This window comes from Balaenoptera physalus, assembly GCF_965194825.1.
Source record: "Balaenoptera physalus genome assembly, chromosome: 13".
NCBI lineage: Eukaryota > Metazoa > Chordata > Mammalia > Artiodactyla > Balaenopteridae > Balaenoptera > Balaenoptera physalus.
In genome coordinates, this window is record NC_138892.1 from 94,579,779 (window position 1) to 94,603,162 (window position 23,384).

The following is a 23,384-nucleotide window of genomic DNA, read 5'->3' on the forward strand; positions in this document are numbered from 1 at the left end:
TGTCCCAGAGGTCTCTTAAGCTGTCTTCATTTCTTTTCATTCTTTTTTCTTTATTCTGTTCCGCAGCAGTGAATTCCACCATTCTGTCTTCCAGGTCACTTATCCGTTCTTCTGCCTCATTTATTCTGCTATTGATTCCTTCTAGTGTAGTTTTCATTTCAGTTATTGTATTGGTCATCTCTGTTTGTTTGTTCTTTAATTCTTCTAGGTCTTTGTTAATCATTTCTTGCATCTTCTCAATCTTTGCCTCCATTCTTATTCCGAGGTCCTGGATCATCTTCACTATCATTATTCTGAATTCTTTTTCTGGAAGGTTGCCTATCTCCACTTCATTTAGTTGTTTTTCTGGGGTTTTTTCTTGTTCCTTCATCTGGTACATAGCCCTCTGCCTTTTCATCTTGTCTGTCTTTCTGTAACTGTGGTTTTTGGTCCACAGGCTGCAGGATTGTAGTTTTTCTTGCTTCTGCTGTCTGCCCTCTGGTGGTTGAGGCTATCTAAGAGGCTTGATGGGAGGCCCCTCTTGTTTTATATTCCATGTCATTGCTTATAAATCAAATACTGTTGTAGTGTCATTTGAAACACACACAGTGGTGATTAGGAATGATACAGACACTCTATGTAAATATTATTTCCAGTTAAGTTGCACTTTATTACCATTAGTAACACACACACACCCCACAGCAGATCATAGAAAAACTTCTTTGCTAATTGTGTTTTCCAACTTCTGCAACCAAGTGAAATTGGCTTGGAGTCAAAATCTTGAAAAAAAAATGGCGGGATGATTTTTGTTTTGTTTGTTTGATTTCCACTGTCTATACTCCTTTACTGATTCCACAGGATATGCTTATGTAGTTTAAATCACATTAAATTTTTTAAAGAACCATTATATATTACTATTTGAATATTACCTGCATGAGCCAAAAAAGAATTTCAATTTCTGCCATTGTCAAGTTGTGGTTATTTTTACACTTCTCTTTTCTCTCTAAGTAAAGAATGATGAATTTGCCTTATTTCAAAAGTTTTGATGATTTAAGAAATTTCCATACTTGAGAAAGTATTACAAACAAAAATTCTCATGTTATTTCCCATTTAATTATAAAAATAGATGATACACTGGATTTTGTTTTATATTTTATAAAAATAAGTGTTTTTTAAGATTTTGTTACTATCAATGACTTTTTCTCTTTTAACATGAAACAGATAAGACTTTATTCATCAATAGTCATGTTTAGGTCAATGGTCCTCAACTGGGAATTATTTTGCCCTCCAGGAGACATTTGGCAATATCTGGAGATATTTTGGTCATAACAACTGGGAAAGTGCTACTGGCCTCTAGTGGTTAGAGGCCAGGGATGCTTCTAAACATCCTGTAATGGGACAGCCCCCTACAACAATTACTGGCCCAATAAGCCAGTACTGCTGAGGTTGAGAAACACTTTGTTAGGTGAATTCTGGTTATTATTATTTCCAAGATAATATAATATGATGATTCAAAAATTATTTGTGTAAAATGTTCCTCCTGTTACATATGGATTAACAGAATTATAGACAACCTAAACTATTTTCCCAGTTTTAATCAGAAGTGATTAAAGAATTAACAAAATTAAATCTATGACATTAAAATTATTATGTATTATATAAGAAACTGACATTTTTCTTCATCAAAAGGATACAAAAATATAGAATTTACAATGACAACTTCATAATCTGGTTTAGCTAATTTATGGACACAATTCTTAATAGGAATTTTCATAATATTACAAAAAGGAGGTGTTCTTTCATACACTCAGAATTTTTTGTAACTGATTCATGAAGCCGTTGCTTCTTTTTTTTCGTACAGCAAAAATCATTCAGTTATGGAAGGTTGAGGTATTTCATTAACCTATCTTCTAAAATAAAACTCAAAAAATAGGAAACTTGCTGTATAAAGGATAGAAAATAATGTCAAAAAGGTAAATGGTTCATTACAGGCAAGGTACTTCCACTCATAACAGATACTACACAGTCACTAGTAGTTTCTAAATTTATCTTATTTGTTTATTTTCTAGCTCTCTCGCCTCCATTTTCCTTTATTTCTCTAATGTCCATATTTTCACATACTTTTTCAAAACCTGTAAGTTTTATATCCTGAATCCATCAATAAGGTTCTTTGTAACTGTCAAAATTGACAAATTTTGATTTTTATTTCCTGAACCAAATATGAAAATATTTAGTGAGTAATAGTGGGTGGACTATCATATCTAATGATTCAGAAACTTGAAGACAGAATTTTGTTAAATATACAAATTTTAAGTAACGTTTACATTTAGAGTTTTATTTTTCTTTAACTTGGTGACCTATTTGGGATAAGACAGTTGACTTGCTTAACTGCTTTCCCTCTAGAATTTTTAAAAATTGTATCAGTTTTCTCCTAAACTTGAGGGTATAGTGTGAACGATTCTAAAGACGGTGACATTTCAATAATTACATAGTATAGCACATCCCTTAACTTTATTTAATTATAGGCTTTCAGATTCAGTCAATAGTAAGCCATATGACTACAAGAACAACATCAAATTTATTATCAATAAAGACTAAAAAATAATAGTTTGATGTAAAATTTTTAAGAGCATTAATTCAGAATATTTTATATGAAAATAAATTTTATTCAAATATAATAGCAGGAATTAAGCCAAGAGTTGTACTCCTTATGTTGATTTTGCCACAGAATGGTATGTAGTGAGCATAATTTTTGCTTCAAAAATGTTTAAAAATTATTTATTTTAGTGTCTGAAATGTTTTCCCAGATAAGTCACATCCAACAATAGTTTACATATTTTGTTTTTATAGAAATCTCAGTATTTTACTCTTCCACAGAAATTAAATTTAATTTCAAATTATTGTAGTTTGAGGGAGATCAACCCCATGTGCATATATTCTATTTGATACAATAAATACAAATAATCAGTATATATAATTCCCTTCCATACTGTGCAGTTTGAGCAAGCTAATCTAAAATCCACTAAAAAAAATCTGTGAAAAAATAAGAATGATTGTTTCATGTGTACTTCAAAGTGAAAGTGATGGCCCATTTGGAGAAATCTGCATGAACAAATAGGGTCCTTTCTGCATTAAAAGTCCCTAATAACTATAAAAAATATAGGCACTAGAGTGTAAGCAGTTTAAACCTTTCATAGTTAATCCATGTAGCAAGGAAGGTTCATGCTTTGGGAGGGCCCATCTGGCCTCTCTACAAATGGGAAGGTTTGTACATATGGGCCATAACATATGCATAGCTAGCTGAACCAACCCCTGCAACTAAACAGTAATTAGCATGGGGCAGGTTTTTTATGGCTGCTAACACACTAGCAAGTCCTTCCTGACCTACATCCAAATGGACATATGATTACATAAAATGGGTAGTTTCTTTCTCAAGCATTTATTTGTGTGCAAAAATGTAGGATTTGTTTAACTGCCGCCAACTAAAGAACTGAGACCCATATGTTACCCCATAAACTTACCGGTTAGCAATTTGTTATAAGCAAGATGCAAATATTATGGTAAGCATTCAGAACGTTTATTCCATGAACCTTATGTTGTAAATGGAAACAACAGTATGTCAGAAAATTTTGCAATCATGATTTCACCACTGGTCTCATTTTATGTGTAATTCAATGTTTCCAAAGTCTACAATTTTCAATTAGAGACATCAAGGTCAGCAGAGTTTCAAATATAAATAAAGTAATACATGATTCAGTTTGGGAGGGGGAGAAGAAATAGTGAAAATCTTTGAGAGCTTGAAGAGATTGTACAATGTTTAATTTTAAGTAGGTCACAGTAGACTTATATGTGTGTCAAACAGAATATACTCTTGAATATTTGGTTAAATTTGGCTTGCATCTGAATGGAATTTGATAAGCCACTAAAGTATAGTGGAGCTTTAGACTTCAGACAGGCCAGAGAATTGTACAAATTAACATGAAATAAGGATTTAATACATTTATGTTTATATAAGTGTCGTTAATTTAGGTAGTTAACAATATAATAGGTGTAGTTTTAGTCTAGCTTTATTCTACGTGTAAATATATGGAGAAATTCATATTTTTAAAAATTTTAAGAGCCTTAAATTTTGCCAACCCAAACCACAGATTTATAATGAATAATCAGAAATTGTGTAATCCAATAGGAATTTAAAAAAGAAGTCTATTACAAATCTGAGGGGCTAAATCTAGTTTTACTAATTGCTGCCATTCCTTATCAATAGTCAAAAAGAATGCTTTTCACTCAATTTTGACATCTGAAAAATGGAAAGAAACTATAGTAGACTTTTGACTATATCATTGGTATATGCACAGCACATTTTAAAAGTTATTATAGACATTAATGTAAATAATGTTAATGTAGATCAGTTTTTGTCAGGAATTCTTAGACGTTAACAAGGAAATATTGACCAATATTTTCATCTTTATCTTAGAATTTAAGTACTTAAGATAAGATTCTTTCACTTGCAAGTGTTAGAAAATCTAATTTTCAATGACCTAAACGTGAAATTTTTAGCTCACATTACTTCAGGAACAGTTCTGACTTCAAGCATGGCTTAATCCAGAATCTCAAAAATGCCATAAGGCATTTTGTTTCTTTGTTTCTTTGTTTGTTTTCACCTGAATCCTTTTAGCTCTGTCTTCTTTATGTTGGCTTTATTATTGAGCTGGCTCCCTACATGGAGGTGAGAGGGCTGCTGGAAGCTCCAGAGTTCACATCTCCACACCTTCAAATCCAGAGAAAGAGCTTCTCTTACTCATAAGCACCAACAAACATCACCTTTCACCTTATAAATTTTTGTCGTCTTTGCATAAGCGGGATGACATTTTTTGTCTGGTGTTCATTTTTGTATTTTGTGATTCTAGAATAGTGCCTGGCACACATAAATCACTCAATTAATAATTTTTCAATGAGTAAATAAATAAATAAATCCTCCCCAAACTACATGACTAAGAATAAAGGTAGATGGCTCCCCAAAAGAAAATTTTGGTTCTATTATTAGAACAAGAAGAGGTCAGCAGATGCTAGATGTCCAGTCTAGCATTTACAACATGGAGATGTCAAAATCTGCTTGTGCCTTGGTTATCTTTGAAAGAAACTCTGTGCTTCTAAAACTTAATTTATTGTTGCTATAGTGGTCCTTGGTAATGTTTCTTGAAGAGGATTCAATTTTGTAAGACAATAATTAAATACTAAGTGTTAAAATATATTAAAAAGCAGGAATATTTTATGCTAAGGCACTAAAAACTGAAGACTACTTTATTTCATTCTTCTAGAAGGATTACATTTCCATATGCCAGAGGTTACTAATTTCATAGTAATGTATCAATATAGTCCAATCAAAATGTGGTTGGAATCTTTAACTCTTATATTACTATTTAAGCAATCTTTGTGTTACTTCCTAACAGCATTCTGTGAAACTCATTCATAAAAATACTTCTGTCCTGTAGATGGTCAGATCAAGGTAACTTGGTTTACATGGAGCTCCAGATTTAAACCCAAGAATAGAGTTTATGAACCAGTCCCTATTACGAATACAAAAAGTCCTCTTGCTCTATCAAATAAGTGAGTACTCTGCACAAACACCTGATGCTTAAATTAGCCCTGTAGGCAGCTACAATGAAACCTGAGTAGAGTTATAATGACAATTTTTAAATGGATAAACAAGGCCTTGGATGTGATCAAGGGAATTTTATTTTTTCTTAAGCTTCTCTTGGGTAATGATTACAGATATTAAAAATTTGTAAACATATCCATTTCCCACCTAGAATAAATTTTCCTATATACTCTTGCAATTTCAAGAAAAAATATATTTGCATAAGCATTCATGTAATGTTTTTATATTTAATAAGAAAGTTATGAAAAGCCCTTAGAATAACTATGGATACATGGAAATGCTTAATAATTGTCAACTATGTAATCTTTATTATTACTCTGTGACAAATGTTCTTTCTAGAGAGAATATAACTGGTTTAAACTAACAGAGAAAATTCTCAATACAAATCTACTGGCCCAAAATACTCAATACATTTTGCCAAAAAGAGAGTTTTTGACCTCCCACATGAAGGAATAGATATCAGTCAAGAAACATTTTTGGATATCCATCAACATGACTGTCTGCCCAATAATCTGGAAAGTCAGCACTATAATGGTATTTCTAATATTCTCTCAATTTCTCATGATAACAAAAACATCACTCCTGTAATATTGCTGTATTATAATTATCATCACTATCACCCTTACACAGTTTTTAGAAACTTGTGCCATAGGTTCATAGGTATTGTCATGGTCATATACTCATAAACTCAGTTTAGGGATATTATACTAAGATATTAGAAAGATATTAAGAAATTAGCAGACCAGTAATGAAGAAGATGATGTTGATAAAATGGAAGAAAGGAAGGAAGGGAATGAAAGAAGGAAGGCAGGAAGGAAGAAAGAAATGGAGAGAGGGAGGAAGAGAGGAGGGAGGAAAAAATACTACTATACTATACAATGTGTGGCAGAGAATAAGGATAGGGATTCTCCTTTCAAAAATCTGGTGATTTAAAAAGTGTCATCTTTTTATAACTAAAGAATGCCTCAGTAGTGTCAGTTCTTATGTATAAAAGAATAGCATTTAAAGCTTTTGTACTAATAAAATTCTCTTTTATTTCTATTTGTTGTTTTTTGGATAGTGAATATTAGCACTAGTTATTGAAATTACCTCTGACTATGGCTGTCTATCTCAACTTTTGCTGAGCTCAAGGCTGGTTTTGAATTGAACCATTGCTTCCCAGGTGTGCTTTCGTTCAACGGTGTCTCTTTTCCTCTTTGTCCTAAGTGCTAACCATAAGATGGCCAGCAAACCACTCAACAGAAATATATTTAAACTCATAAATGTGATCTGGATTAAAGAACATTATACAGTTAAAAATCAAGGGTGAAGTAGTATAAAATGGGTGAAAGGGGTCAAAAGGCACAAACTTTCAGTTATAAAATAGATGTCATGGGGATTAACATACAGTAAATGATTATAATTAATAATAACGTATTTTATATTTGAAAGTAGATCTTAAAAGTTCTCATCACCAGAAAAAATATTTTCATAACCATGTGTGGTGATAGATGTTAACTAGACTAATGTTGATGATCACTTTACTAGATATGCAAATATTGAATCTTTATATTATACACCTGAAACTAATACATGTCAATTATATCTCAATTTAAAAAATTAATTATTATATCATAAAATAACTTCTCTCCAAAGCCAAAACAAGACAAAACCAAATAAGCAAGGATTCAAAGTTTTCAGACAAATTTCATTCTTTCTTAAGCACAAATTATTCCTTTGCAGGGAAAATATTTGTGATGTGATTCATGAAAGTACCATAAAAAAGGGCATTGGAAAAAAAAAAAAAAGGGGCATTGGAGTTTGGCAGAAATAAGTTTTTCAGGTTGTACTGTACTCAGAAAATTTTTTTTGTTGTTCACCCAAGGTTACAGAAATCTACAGCGCCCTTCCTTACCTCATAGGAACGTTCTTCCACAATGAAGGAGAGAATGTTTGTATTTAAAATAATCCATATAAGAAAGAATAGCTTCCATTTTCACTTCCCATTTACTTGGATTTGTGCAGTAGTAATTATGAACATACATAGACATAAGAAGAGTGAGAAAAGTGAATGTTAGCAATGCAGTTAGGTAGAGGTAGAAAGTCTAGCAATAAAATGCTAAAAATTGCAATCAGAAAAGCAAGGAACTTGTACAAACTTGTACAGTTAGCATTATTCCTAATGATTCCAGAAAGTGAGCTAGTATGGAATGCAGAAACATGAGCTATATTTTAAAATATAAAAACAAGGCAACAGGGGCTTCCCTGGTGGCGCAGTGGTTGAGAATCTGCCTGCCAATGCAGGGGACACGGGTTCGGGCCCTGGTCTGGGAGGATCCCACATGCCGCGGAGCGACTAGGCCCGTGAGCCACAACTACGGAGCCTATGCGTCTGGAGCCTGTGCTCCACAACAAGAGAGGCCACGATAGTGAGAGGCCTGCGCACCGCGATGAAGAGTGGCCCCCACTTGCCGCAACTGGAGAAAGCCCTCGCACGGAAGCGAAGACCCAACACAGCCAAAAATAAATAAATAAATAAATTAATTAATTAATTAATTAAAAACATTTAAAAAAAAAGGCTGCTACTGTTAGTATAAAAAAAAAAAAAAAAAAAAAAAAAAAAAAAAAAAAACAAGGCAACAAAAGAAGATGTTACCTGGCCTAAGACCAGCATAAGGTCAGGAACTCTTAGTTACTCCTGATTAAAGAGTACCTATAAACTGTATTCCATTTGCGGCAAGTATTTGTCCCTATGGTACATATTTGTAATTGGTGCATCATTTATATCAGAACATGGGTTTCATTTTTCATTTTCTTACCTCTCACTCACTCCTCGACCCACTTTAATTATAATATTTTTCTCTCCTACTCATCACCTTCCTCTAACCATTACCACCTCTCCACCGAAACTATGCTCAATAGGGTCAAAATAATATACTATGACTAAATCTGATTAATAATTTTAAATCCATATTTTATTTGGAGTCCAGAATCACCTAAGTTCTGTTTACTAACTTTTTCAGAGGCCAAACTCTTCTGGTTGTCCTACTCTCTGTTACTCCCTCTCAATCTCCTTTGCAATTTCTTTTACTTCTACCTGACCATGAAATATTGGGATTACTCAGGGATTTTTCTAGGCCTACTTCTAATTTCATCTTGCTCACCCTTCCTAGACAATTTTATTCACTCCCAGGTTTCAATTGCTCTCTTTATAGAACAACTCTGAAATCTATATCTCTACATCAGACCTCTCTTTTAAGCCGTAAACTTACATATCCAACTGCTTACTAAACTTTAAAATGGTGAATCACAAATTCAGTCCAGAGTTAATTCATCGTATCACCCACATTTTTTGCCCCAGCATATTCCTTCTCCTATATTTTTCCTATATCAGTGAATAAAATGACCCCCCACTTGTATAACCCATATAAAAAGACATCAGCTGCAAAATCCTGTTTGACGCCTATAGCAGACACTGTCAACTCTCTGCTCAGATCCCCTCAAATTGCTTTTGTGATGGTTTCTTTGCATCCTTTCCCGGGATCCCTGTGCTTTTGCATCAACAACCCATACCTTCAACTCTTCATTAGAGAACTTTCCTTGGGGTACTAAAACAATTTTGCCCGATGTACAGAAATTCAGAGTTACCTAGGAGTAACCCCGGGCTGTAGCCAATGACTGATGATACAGAAATATATTTTGACTAGATTTGGTTGGCCTGTTTTATGCTTCTCTAATCCCCCAGGTGCCTCTGTTGATTTAGTACACTCATAAATATGTGTACAATGCCTTCCTTCCCTGCTAGACTCTGAGTTCATGAGAACAGAAGATGAGTGTTTTCTTCCTTCATTTTTTCATCCCTGTAGGCTCAGCAATTGGCATAATGCCCAACACACACTAGGTGCTTTATAAATACTTGTTCAATGAATGAGTTAAAAATTCCTTTAACTATTGAAAGATTTCCTGAGATATACCACAGTTGGGCAGGCACAACAAAGATGGATAATCACATTCCTTAGTTGGTAGGATCAGGTAATTCTGCACAGGTGGGGGCATGTACACATGTAAACAAATATCTGCATCCATAAGATATGCTGCATACTATTTTATGTACATATAAATGGAAGAGTTCTAGACAGATTGTTTATAAAATACCAAATGGCACCAAGTATTGTCTTGTGTAATTTAAAAAAGATAATACTAAATTTGAAGAACTTAAAAGTATGTGATTACATATGCCACTTCTTCCCATGTGTCTTTACAATCTTTCTGGAACTAAAAACAACAACAACAAAACCTCAATTCAGATCACACTTTTTTTTTTTTTTTCTTATAGTTCCCTACAATGTTTCAGAGTCCATGAACACAGGTGCTGTCTCATGGAATCCTTGTGGGGTTGGGTACTCTCCACACTCAAATGCTTATTGGCGGGGCTAGAAACAGTCTCATTTCTTCATCAGCAGAACATTTCCCTCTCCCCATCACTCAGTCCCTGGCCCCATCCCATACCCTTTACAGCCACAGTAGGTCTGGTCCCTCTATTCTCTACTTGATGCCTATACCCCCAGCCCAAATTCCTTACAGACGTTCAATTTTTTTTTTTTAAACTGCTTATGTTACTTATTTATTTATTTAATAAATTCATACATTTTATTTCTTTTTTTTTTTTTGGAAGCTCAACAAATATTTATAAATAAATGGGTGTGAATGAAGGCAATAAGCTGCACACACACTTTATATGGAATAAGTCAAGTGTCCTGGTGATTCTCAAGGGTTCCGGGGCCCTTGTCTGGCCTGCACTGTCCCAGGATGCCCTCCCTTCGGGACTGCATACCCCAGGCCCTCTTGTTGACTGACACTCACGTTCCAGCAGTAAATGGGAGGACAGGCAGAGAGAGGGTGAGACACCATCCCTGGGCTCCTCGCTGAGATCAGATGACACTTCTACTTACCCCCTCCTTCCAGACCCAGGGGTGGGAACTGCTTCCCCATTGCTAGTCAGACATTTTATTTCTATTTAATTTTCCTTCCTTTCTTGTCTTATACCCGCTCTTTCTGCCCAGTTATGATTCCTTCTTCACATACTGGCACCAAAAAGCCAAAATTCAGATGAAGGGAGTCTCCTGTTTCTGCTGCATGTTGCCAAATAGTTCATGCTCCTATACCTGGTGCCTCCTTTTGGTCCTGGCTTTTATTTTTCTGATGTTTCTTTATTATTGGAAGAAAAGAAAGAGGTATCACAGTAGGAAAAGATGGGGGCTGAGAGAGCAGAGAAACAAAATGATTCATTTCATGCTGTTAGCATGTCATTATAAGGCTTCTGATTTTCTCATCTTTGGCATATCCTCACCCCCCATATGCAACTCAGCAACAGGCCTTGGGTTTTTTATTTAACTTTTTAAAAAAATTATACAATTTTTAAAGGTTACTTTCCATTTACAGTTATTATAAAATATTGGCTATGTTCCCCATGTTGTACAATACATCCTTGAGCCTATCTTACACTCAGTAGTTTATATCTCCCACTCCCCCACCCCTTTGTTGCTCCTCCTTCCTTCCCTCTCCCCACTGGTAACCACTAGTTTGTTCTCTATATCTGTGAGTCTGCTTCTTTTTTGTTATATTCTCTAGTTTGTTGTACTTTTTAGATTCCACATGTAAGTGATATAATACAGTATTTGTCTTTCTCTGTCTGACTTATTTCAATTAGTGTAGTGCCCTCCAAGTCTATCCATGTGGCTACAAATGGTAGTATTCCATTGTGTGTGTGTTTGTGTGTGTATATATATATATATGTTTATACCACATCTTCTTTATCCACTCACCTGTTGATGGACACTTAGGTTGCTTCCATCTCTTGGCAATTGCAAATAATGAATAATGCTGCTATGAACATTGGGGTGCATGTATCTCTTCGAATTAGTGTTTTTTTTTCAAATACATACCCAGGAGTGGAATTGCTGGGTCATATGGCAGTTCTATCAATATTTTTAGTTTTTTGAGGATCTCCATACTGTTTCCACAGTGGCTACACCAATTTGCATTCTCAACAATGTACAAGGGTTCCATTTTCTGCACATCCCTGCCAACATTTGTTATTTGTGTTCTTTTTGATGATAACCATTCTGACAGCTGTGAGGTGATATCTCATTGTGGTTTTGACTTGCACTTCCCTGATGATTAGCAAAGTTGAGCATCTTTTCATGTGCCAGTTGGCCACCTGCATTTCCTCTTTGGAAAAATGTCTATTCAGTTCTTCTGCCCATTTTTTTAGTCAAGTTGTTGTTGTTTTGGTTTTTTTTTTTTTGATGTTGAGTTGTATGAGCTGTTTATATATGTTGGATATTAACTTCTTATCGGTAATATCATTTGCAAATATTTTCTCCCATTCAGTGAGTTGTCTCTTCATTTTGTTGATGATTTCCTTTGCTGTACAAAAGCTTTTAAGTTTAATTAACTTAATTTGTTTATTTTTGCTTTTATTTCCTTTACTCTAGGAGAGAGAAACACAAAAATATTGCTGAGATTTATGTCAAAGAGCATTCTACCTATGTTTTATTCTAGGATTTTTATAGTATCTGGTCTTACATTTAGGTCTTTAATCCATTTTGAGTTTATTTTTGTATATGGTGTTAGAGAATGTTCTAATTTTATTATTTTACATGTAGCTGTCTGGTTTTCCCAGCATCACTTATTGAAGAGGCCTTCTTGATTTTACCTCTGCAGTATCTCTCAAGTGCATCTCTTTCCCTTTCAACCATCTTCACCATTATTCAATTTTTCCACATTACCTCCTGTCAACTTGTACCCACTCTTGCCCATCCAGTGTATGCCCCACATTGTAGACAAAATGACCAAAAAGGATCTATAAGGCTCATGCTAAACCCTGTAGGAAATAATAATAACAATCATCCTCACCATTGTTAAAATTTGTTGGGTACTTTTTATGTGCCAGACATTTTTTTTTTAATTGTTGGTAAAGTGAGCCCTTAAATATAAGAAATAATCCATTTTTTTTGCCATGCCCTGGGAGGTAAGTCAGTCCTATGACTTGTTCCTACTACTTTCTGTATCTTTGTGGGAAAAACACATACACACACACACACACACACACACACACACACACACACACACACACATCAATGTATCCTAGGTGTTATACTTAGTTTAAGATGAACCATGATTTGGGACTATATTTTCTTGGCTCCTGAAAAAAATGGTTTTCTGAGTTGAATTATAAAGTCTGTTTGTTAAAATTTTATGTTAGAACCTGTAACTTGGAAAAACCCTGCACTGTGTCTCTCCTATGTTTATTATCTTTTTTTTTTTTTTCATTTTTCTAAGTGCCTAGAACACAACACTCCACCTCCTATCCTTAATCTCAGGTTGGCTTGCATTTTTTTTTTTTTTGAGGTAAAATTTTTTTTCTTTTTACCTTTTTGCCCCCCCACACTCATTTTTAATTTAGCTAAACACACACCTTTCTACCTCTTATACACATTTCAAAAAGTATAATGTTAGGTTATAAAAGAAAACTATCATCCATCAACTATATTAGATGTCTTTCACAGTTTTATATTTGTAATCATAAAATCTACAAGGAAGTAATACTTTTTCTACAATCCTTCCTTCTAACACATTTAACATCTTAGAAACTTTCCTGAAAATATACCCATTGTTTTTAAGATTGCTTCTTTGATTTCATACCAAACTTATGTTTATCACATGATTGCTCACCCAATTATACAACAAAATAAAAAGCATCATCAAATAGTTTAATAGGAATATAGGAAAATGTAGTTTGATTCATCAAATGATGCAGAAAAAAATCTGATTGCAAGTAAGATATTAGTTGTACTAGAATCTGTAACCCCATACTTTAAGAAAACAGAGATATAAAGAGAATAGAAGCGTATAGGCACAGTAAGATCACTAAGTTAAAAGAAAATACTACAGCAACATAATATAAAATATTTATGCCTAAATATTCAATGTGACATATTCTAAGTTATGTGAGGGAAAGGCCACACCTTGTTCAAACTGGTATTGATAATCACCTTGCATAACCCAGTGCTCATATTATTTCCCACATTATGTTAAATAAATATTTATCAGATAATGAATAGGAACCGTTCTAAGTTTATATTCCCTAAACAAAAAAGAAAACAATAAGATGTCTTTGTATGTGTAATATGTATATATGTATATAAAATTTCTCCAAACTTTCTTCCTGAACTACTTTTGTCTAATGAATTCTTTCACTAATTTTTTTTTAATATCAATTACTTAAACTATATGGTCTTAATATAATTTTTAAAAATCTCTGTATACCTAGCCAAATCCTTCAAAGTCTCCTAAATTATTTTCTTACATTGCCAGAGATATTTAGAGATGCTGTTTCTCGGTTAACTTGAAGCATATGCTTTCTGAAAATAGGCTCAGTCATCTTTACTTTTTCTCTTCTATTCCTGGAGCCAAGCAGGCCAGTCAAAAGGCAAGTGAACAGAGTATCCCTCATCTAATTAGGTCTCTTTAAGGCGAGACAAAATGTGAGGAAGGGAGAATACCAAGGACTCCAAGCAGCTGGGCTGGCCCCGGCCAACAGTGATAGGCCTTGAAGAAGCACAGCAAACAAACTGACATTATGTCCACAGGTTATCATTATCCTCTTTTTTTTTTTTTTTTTTTAAGCCTGATGGATTCCTCCCCACCACAGTGATGCTTCCGGGCATCTCTCACTGCTGGGGAGTAATTGACCATTGGTTATCATTAAAGATGGTAGGTAGAAAAGAAGTGGGGAGCGTGGGCAAGGTGTGGGGGAGGGTGGAGGGGGACGAAAGACAGCGTCAGAGGTAGCCACCAGCTCCAGCTCCTCCTAGTGTCGTTTCTCCCTCCTGAACTCCACTGACCTTTCACTCCGGAGCCAGCTGGAGCCGAAAGAGATTTAATTGAATGGATTCCTCAGATGTGTTGGGAGTATGGGTGACGAAGAAAGGAGGAGGAGGGAAGGAAGGCTGGATACGGTGGTGAAAAGAGAGAAGAGGGGGAGGGAACTTTCCATGACCTTCAAAGGCTAATTGCCTGGCTCTTCCCAGGCCCTTACTAGAGGCTGACTTGCGCAGGGCTCCTGTTGTCTGGTGTAGCCAAAGCTCTCCAGCCGCTCCCTGAACCCCAGCTTCAGAAATGCAGCACCGGCAGCCGCTCCCCGGTGACCTCCGGTCCAATCAATAGCAGGCGGGCCAAAGAGGCTGCAGCTCCCCTCTGCCCCTCTTGGGCAGAGCTGCATAACAGGCTCTGCTCATCCCAGTTTTCCCAACCTTCCTCATTAATCTGAACCCAGGGAAAAAAAAGAGGGGTACAGGATTGACCAGAAGCACTGATATGTGTGCATGTGTGTGTGTTTTTCGGACTTCTTCAGTGTTCGTTTAATGGAAGAAAATCGAAGCCATTGAGAGAAATCAAACCTCTCCTCTGGCACTTTCTCTCTATCTTGTTTCCATTGTTTCTTTCTGAAATTATAAATCACAGGGAGTAACAAGATTAAGAGTTTATCCACGAACACTACATCTCCCTATATCTCCCGGCTCTCTAAACCCTGTCTTTATGGGGCTTTTGTGTGTGTGTGTGCATGTGAGTTTTTTTTTTTTTTTTTTTTTTTAACATAAGTAAAAAGGAGTCAGTGAATGTCAGCTGAGTTAAATGGGTGACAAGGGAGATGGAAAGAAGAAAATTCATCCCTTCTTGTCTTTGAGAGCAATTTAATTAGGCCCAAGCCCCCTGTGAGTGGGTAGGAAAAAGGCTGGGGGTGGCTTGTCTAGGCTTCCTCTAAAGGCAAAAGCGGCCTTGGACGCTGCGTAAGTGCCTGTGCACACACACAAAGGATTTTTAAAGGATCATGTAAGAAGATCAACCGATAAGCAGCTAATTTTGTGTACTTAGGGAGCAAATGAGTGAGCATACTCCCCCTGGAATAACTAGGGTAATGGTATTAAAAAAAAAAAGGAAGGAGGAAAGATCTTAAGTATTTTACTATTAATGCTGATCACTAAAATTAAAGATTTATACTGCTTGACAGGGTGTCGAGCTCTAGCTCTTGGGAAACCTCTGTGTGTGTGTGTGTGTGTGTGTGTGTGTGTGTGTGGATGTGGATGGTGTACATGCATGTGTGTATCAGTAATTGTATGTGTGTGTGTGAAGTACGAGTTAATTTAGTCATATACATACAAATGTGGATTTTTTAAAAAATATACCGCTCAGTTATTTTGAAAATTGTCATCAAAAACCACTTTTAAACTAATTGGAGTCTGCAGAGAGGAAACCTCATTTTTGGTTCAAATGAATTTTCTGAAATGTCATTTGATACGGGAAATATGACTGATCTGCTCGATTTCTTGATAAGAAATGAAATGAGCCGTTGTCCTTCAGGATATCATAGACTTGAAATGGGGGATTTTATGGTTAATGCCATCAGATAGAAGTGTCCTACTTTGAAAGGAGAAGTCCATCAGCCTCAGGGGAAGGCTGAAGTCTGAATTTGTCTTTAAATCCTCTGCTGCAGTTAAAGCTGGCACGGAGCAATGATAGATTTTTTTTTCCTAAGCAAAAATTACAAAATAAATGGCAATAAACAATGAGATTATTTAATTTTTTTATTTAATTTTTTAAAGATTTATTAATTAATTATTTATTTATTTTATTTATCTTTGGCTGCATCGGGTCTTAGTTGTGGCACACAGGCTCTCTAGTTGAGGCACAAGAGCTCAGTAGTTGTGGTGCATGGGCTTAGTTGCCCCGCAGCACGTGGGATCTTAATTCCCTGACCAGGTATCGAACCCGTGTCCCCTGCATTGTAAGGCAGATTCTTTACCACTGGACCACCAGGGAAGTGCCAACAATGAGATTACTGATACCAAAAAGTTAGTAGTTTTATACTTTAACATTTTGGATTCCATGTTGAAGTCCTAATATCACTGTTTGAGATGGAAGTCAAGAGTAGACACAGAGGCTAAATTAGTATGTTTGGACCACATTATGGAATATTAAGTTTTTTAGAAGTATGATTAATGTAGTCATTCTTATAAAATACTGTGTCAACAATGGAGATAGAAAAACAATAAGGGAATAAAACTTATAACAGCATACATGAAAAAGTACGCATACCCAGAAACAAGAAGAATATCTGGCTCATTGACCTCAGACATGGCTGGATGAGTATGTAGCCATGCTTAAGAAAAGGTAAGCAATGGAATGGAGGCAGTCATGCCCAATGAGGTGTGTGTTTTAAATGGATTGCAACAGACAAGAGATGACCCTTGCAATAGATTTAGTCCACAGGAAGAAAGCTTATTGTAAATAAAGCTTATATCTGCCTGCTTACAAAACTCCTGCCCAGCACCTTCACCCTTACCAACTCCACCCTGCACTCTGGGACTGGGCATTGTATCTTCTACTCCCTGTATACTTAGGTTGAGAGACTGTATACCATGGTCAGGTGTATTTAGAGCTCTGCAACAAATAAAGATTCCCATGAAACTTAGTCAAAATGTAACAGAAAAGAGCTGTGAGGAAGAAAAAGATAAAAGATAAGATAAGGGAAAGGTATGTTTCAAAGTAGTATACTTCCATGCAGAGGGAAAGAATGAGGGAGATAAGGGAAGAAAGAGGCAAAGAGAGCTATTAGAGACCGGGAATGAAGAATAAAGAGGATGAAAGGAGCAGAATACATTTGATGAAAGGAAAGTGGGGATGGGGATGACATATTCAACATGTTTTAAATCACCTACTCCCTTTTTTTTTTAGATACTGTCTAATTTCAATTACCACACAGAAATAGGAGAACTTTATTCTTAGACTCAATGAGTTAATACTTGGCAGTACTTGCTTACATACAGAAAACAGCATAACCATAAAATGTCTTATATTCTATCAATGAAATAGAAATGCACAGAGTTATGATGATATCAAGTTGTATACATTGACTCATTATTTATAAATGCTGAGATGTTACAGCTTCCTCATAGCCTTCTTAGAAACAAAATCTACACTATTAAAGGAAAATTACTTTTAGTAATTCAGGACTTCCTTGAAAATAGGCAATCAAAATTCTCAAATATTTAGAGGAGTCACTCATAGCCTAATCCTATATAAACCTGGATAAGAATTTTCCAGTTGATTTCCTGATTAACATGCAGCTATTCCACAAAATGGCAATAGAGGCAAAATCTTGACACCTCCATAATAGCTAGATTCTTTTATAAATGTCATCCCTCTTTGCCTGACCAATAATTTGTATATACTTGTATATATTGTAGATATATATATGTTTTAGCATTTCTTCCTTGGCATTCCAGACATACTTACAAAAGAATATAAAAAAGAATGGTACACAGATGATGTGTAGGTGATTTATTTTGGAAATTAAATGACTTTCCATCTTAAAGTGTTTGTTAATTAGAAGACATTAGCTTCATAAATTTCAACTCTTTAAATCAGCTCAGTATGTGACAAAAAATTGTAGAAAGGGTCAATCTATTTTCTCCAATTAGATGTAAACCAGCCAAAAGTGAAAATTGTATTTAAGGCTTAAGGTAAAAGAGTTTATACATAAAGATGTTTTCTGTACATTTTTCTTTTTTTAACTCTTTGAAAATATATATGACATACGGCAGTCTTAGAGCATGACGTGCATTTGTTTTGTACCACATTTTGTACAGCAATCACTGAATAAAGAGGGACCCAGAAAAAATTACAATGGCATCGACATTGATATAGCAGTGCTAAGAAGAGGTGATATAACTCAGCCTTAGATTGCACCCTCAAGAAATCATGTTGAATTTCACAACACGTAAGCATCTTGACAAATCCTTCTGAGTATGATGAAAGCAGCTTGCAAAAATAGCATAAGAGTACATCCTGGATAACACCTCAGATACATCAATTTTGTCCTGGGGACTGTTATGGTATTATGCCTAACTAGAGATATAGCAAGGTACTTCTTCAACCACACCATTGATCTTACTAAGACAGTGCCAATAATATTTTTATACTACCAAATTTATTAGTTGCTTAAAGTTGAACATTTTTAATTCTGAAATTTTATTAACCTTATGTTGATAAAAGTATTAACATAAGAAAAGTACTGTGGATCTCACAAGTACTACACATTGGCTAGACTATAGAGACTCCTTAGAGTGACATTATTTTCAAATTTAGATATTCCATATGTTATTCTCCTAAGTGCTATTATTTAAAGTGTGCTTATGTGGAGCAGAACAGAAACTAGATTTTCCCACAAATACCACTGATACCAATTTTCCAAAAATACCAATCTTCTAAAATTCTGCATTCACTTATTTATTTATTTATTTATTTTTGTTCAACATCTACTAAATGAACCTCTTCTATGTTCCTGTGTATAGTTTGTTCACTATTTTATCCCCAGCACTCAGTGCAATGCCTGGCATACAGCAGGCATACAACAAAAGTATTTAAATATATAGATTAAATTTTTTGTTAATGTTATTCAATAGTAGAACAAAAGCTGTAATTAAGGAAAATACTGAAATTCCATGCTTCCTTTTTGAATTCTAACAGAAAATTGTCACTCAAGCCATGACACACTTACATGGATAATAAGCACATTTATTTGCCATAGACTGGATGAAAATGGCTATTATCTCGTTATTGTCCTAGAGCCTCAAGTAGACAAAATAGTATGTAATAAGGTTTAAAAGTAGAGCAGGATCCCAGATGAAACCCAGATTAAGAGACTTCTCTATTATTTTACAGAAGCAGGGAAGGCAGATTAAGGAGTCATGATTGGCAAAAACGCCAGACTAGAGAAGTGGGTGCTGAGGGCAGAGGCAGAATTGATTTCTGAGAAAAGATCCTCTTACAGATTAAAAAATAACTTTGGAGAACCATTAACTATGAAATACTAACTAGAGGCAAGTAGCAAATTAATCCTCTACATCCTCCATCCTTGGATTAAGAAATAGCGGTTGAAGAATTCACTTGAGATGGCCCCTTCCATCTACCTACTATTTAAACTGGCTTCCTGGGAGAACCAGGCTATCACACATACCAAGAGCACTTCCCTCAAAAACTAGCAGTATTCCATTATGAAGAAAATGTCCATTGAGTAAGTAACATAAATGTTGTGTATTTGCATTTCTATTGGCAGCATTTAATCTTGGCACTACCTCTGACCACTACTGGTAAAGTCCACAGTTAGAAGTAAGAAAATTTAAAATAAATAATATAACTGGAAGACCATAAGACCCCAAAATTTTGCAACATGCTGTAAAGATGATGCAATTTAAAAATTAGATTCAAACATGTGGATCAGAGAGGGAAATTTAGACTTTTACATTCAGTTCATTATTTTAAAGTTTCATGGGACTGCAAAGGTCAGAGGTGATACCAACAGCTTTAAAATGAAAAGGAAAAAGTACAATATAATTTAAGTTTTAGAAATCATATTTTTCTTAAATTTTCTCTCAGGGTATTCTACATAGTAGGCAAACAAAATTAGTCATAGGAGAATGAAAGAATGAATGTGAATATAAATGAATCTATCTAAGAAAGACATTTTTGTGAAAACAAAAATCACTGTTGGGTGCTAAATATATTATTTCCCACGTATTATACATTTCTGAGATATTTTATAATTTAAAAATTTTAATATGATCATCCCTGTGCCTATGCTAATATTTCTTTAATCAGGGTGAAAGTATTTACTAAGCAGAGAATTTTTTAAATATTAGATTAAAATTGCAAGAGATTTTCCAATTTATTGATTCCATAAATTGGTTTTGTATATCACTACAAAAATGAAATGCACAAGACACTCCAAATGACACTGTGAGTGTAAGTTGGAATGCCAAAAATAACATGTAGTTATTGGAAACAGTGTTACACTCTCTAGATAATCTGACTCTGTTAATATGGCCTAAGAATGTAACTTTTAAAATAAATATTACATTCATTTATTCTTACTATTGTGGGTGATGAACAAGGAAAATAATCTCTCAAAAAGCATAATTATAAAAAATACATTTAAAATTATTTGCAGTTGACATCTGCTTCTAGCCATGATAGAGTAAGAGACTAGATTTACACTCCCATCCTCAACAACTAAAAAATGAAACAAAATATATGAAGTGAAAATCTACAAACACTGGAAATAAGCAGCATAAGATGGTGATCCCTGAAAGAAGGGAAACAAATGAGGTAAGCCTTCTGATTGTCCCAGATTCTTGCCTAAAGGCAATTTCCAGTCTACAGTGTAAGGAAGGGAATTCCAAACAGAGCCCAGGGGACTCTCTGAGTTGGAGAGATGAATTGGAAATTGAGAAGGCCAAGGTGGCTGTAATTTGTAAACATAATACTGAAGAATGTGTACCAGAGGTGAAACAGAGAAAGCTATAAAAACGTGCAGAAGGGTCCACTTTAATCTTTGGTTTAGTACTTCTTTGGGCATTTATTAGAAGAATTCATGAATTTACCTGAGGTAGTGGGGGTGAAAAAAAAGACTGGAAAGCATTAGGCTGAACAATGATCAGAGTTCACAGAAGGCTAGGAATAATTTGTTTTCCCACAAGCCAGAATAGAAAGAACTGATAATACAAGAGGCATCAGAAGAGACCTTAAAAACACAACGCATAAGTGGTGGGGTTAAATTAGTCCTAGATTAAAGGCATTTGCCATAATAAACTATAAGGGTAAGCCTCAAAAGACTGTAATAAGATTCCTATTTCTGAAACCAAGTCAAACATTGTTTAAGGGAGTACAACAAAATCCAGCACCCAGCAGTATAAGATCCACATTGTCCCTCATTCATTAAAAAATTATCAACATGCAAAGAAGCAGAAGAATGTAAACCATAACAGGAGAAATTCAATCAATACAAACTGACTGAAAAACAGCAGAGACAATGGAATTATCTGACAAGGTTACTAAAACAGCTATTTTTCATATATTCATATTTTTTAAAAGTTAGAGGAAAATATGACCAGGATGATTAGAGTAATATAAAATGTAAAAAACACTAATAGTACTTCTACAGATTAAAAAATACAATGCCTGGGAAAAAAAGTACACTAAATAGAATTAACAACATATTAGCATGCTAATCACTGCAGAGTAAAAGGTAAATGAACTTAAGGCAGAAAAAAAAAGCAAAAACAAAAATCAAAACACAAAACCCTATCCAAAAATGAAGCAGAGGAAGAAAAAATGTAAAGCAAAATATCAGTGAACTCTGTAACAGTATCAAGCAGTCTAACATATGTGCAATAGAAGTCTGAGAAGGAAAAGTAGCAGAAAATATATTTGAAGAATTAATGACCAATTTCACCCCCCAAATTTTATAGAGATTATAAAATCACAGACTTGATTATAAAACCAAAACAGAAAAAAAGATGAAAACATCATAGATTCTTTAAAATTAGTCACACAGAGAAAAATCTAAAAGCAGTCAGAAAGAAAAACACATTACACAGATAAGGATTATAGCAGACTTGTTGTCAGAAACTATGCAAATGAGATGAAAATAGAGCAACATCTTTTAAGTAATGAAAAGATTTAAAACCTATCAATCCAAATTCTATGTCCAGCAAAATAACCTTTCAAAAGGATAAAATAAACAGGTTTTCAGGAAATAATCATGGAGATAATTTATTACCAATAGACATGCACAAAGAAAAATGTTAAAGGAGATACAAAAATGATACCAGTTGTAATTTGCATCTATACAAAGCTATTTTTTAAAAAAACAAAAAACTTTGAATGGTAAATATGTGGGGGAACATAAAAGACATTTTTTTCTTATTTTCAGTTTCTTTAGAAGATAATCTACTGCTTAAAGTGAAATAAAAACAATGTATCGTGAGTGTGATAAATTAAATAATAGGTCTCTAAAGATGTTTACTTACTGATCCCTAAAATTTATGAATATCTTACTTTACATTCAAGAGGAACATTCAGATGTGAGTAAGTAAAGGTCTTGAGATGGGAGATTATCCTGAATTATTCAGCTGGCACAATGTCATCACAGGGATCTTTACAACAGAGAGTCAGAAGAAGAAAGAGGAGGGATTATAGAAATAGAGGTCAGAGAAAAGGGCACAAGCCAAAGAAGCAAGGAAGCCTCTAGAATCTGGAAAAAAGAATAAAATTCTCCCCTAGAGTCTTTAGATAAAATGCAGCCCTTCAGATCAACTTTAGACTTCTGACCTCCAAAATTATAAGATAATACATTTGTTGCTTTAAGCCGCTAGATTTGTGATAATTTGTTACAGCAGCAATAGAAAGCAGATACAGATTTTGGAAATAAGATAATGAGTGCTTCTGTGACAAAAATTGTAAAATGTAGAAGGCACTTTGGAATTGAGTAACGGGTAGAAGCTGCAAGAATTTTAAGGGTCATTATAGAAAAGTCTAGATTGCTTTGAACAAAGTGCTATAATAGGAATAAGAACTTAACATCTTTCTGGTGAGGACTCAGAAGGAGTCAAAAACAGGTTGAGAAAACCTGTATCATCTTAGAGAATACCTAAATCATCATAAACATATTGTTGATAGAAATATGGACATTAAAATCACTGCCAGTTGGGTCTCAGAGGGAAATGAGGAACATGTTATTGGAAACTGGAGGAAAGGACATCTTCATCATATAGTGGCAGAAAGCTTAGCTGAATTGCATTCTATGGTCACATGGAAAGTAAACCTGGTAAGTAATGAGCCTGGATATTTTTTCTGAGAATAC

The 23,384-nt window shown here is 34.6% G+C and overlaps 1 long non-coding RNA gene across 1 annotated transcript; it reads left to right on the top strand.

The window, feature by feature from the left end:
- Positions 1 to 522: 522 nt before the first annotated feature.
- LOC309641695 lies at positions 523 to 15,271 on the top strand. The gene is made up of 2 exons (XR_014252743.1): positions 523 to 7,867; positions 8,254 to 15,271. It is a non-coding gene; the product is annotated as an uncharacterized lncRNA (long non-coding RNA).
- The last annotated feature ends 8,113 nt before the right edge of the window (positions 15,272 to 23,384 follow it).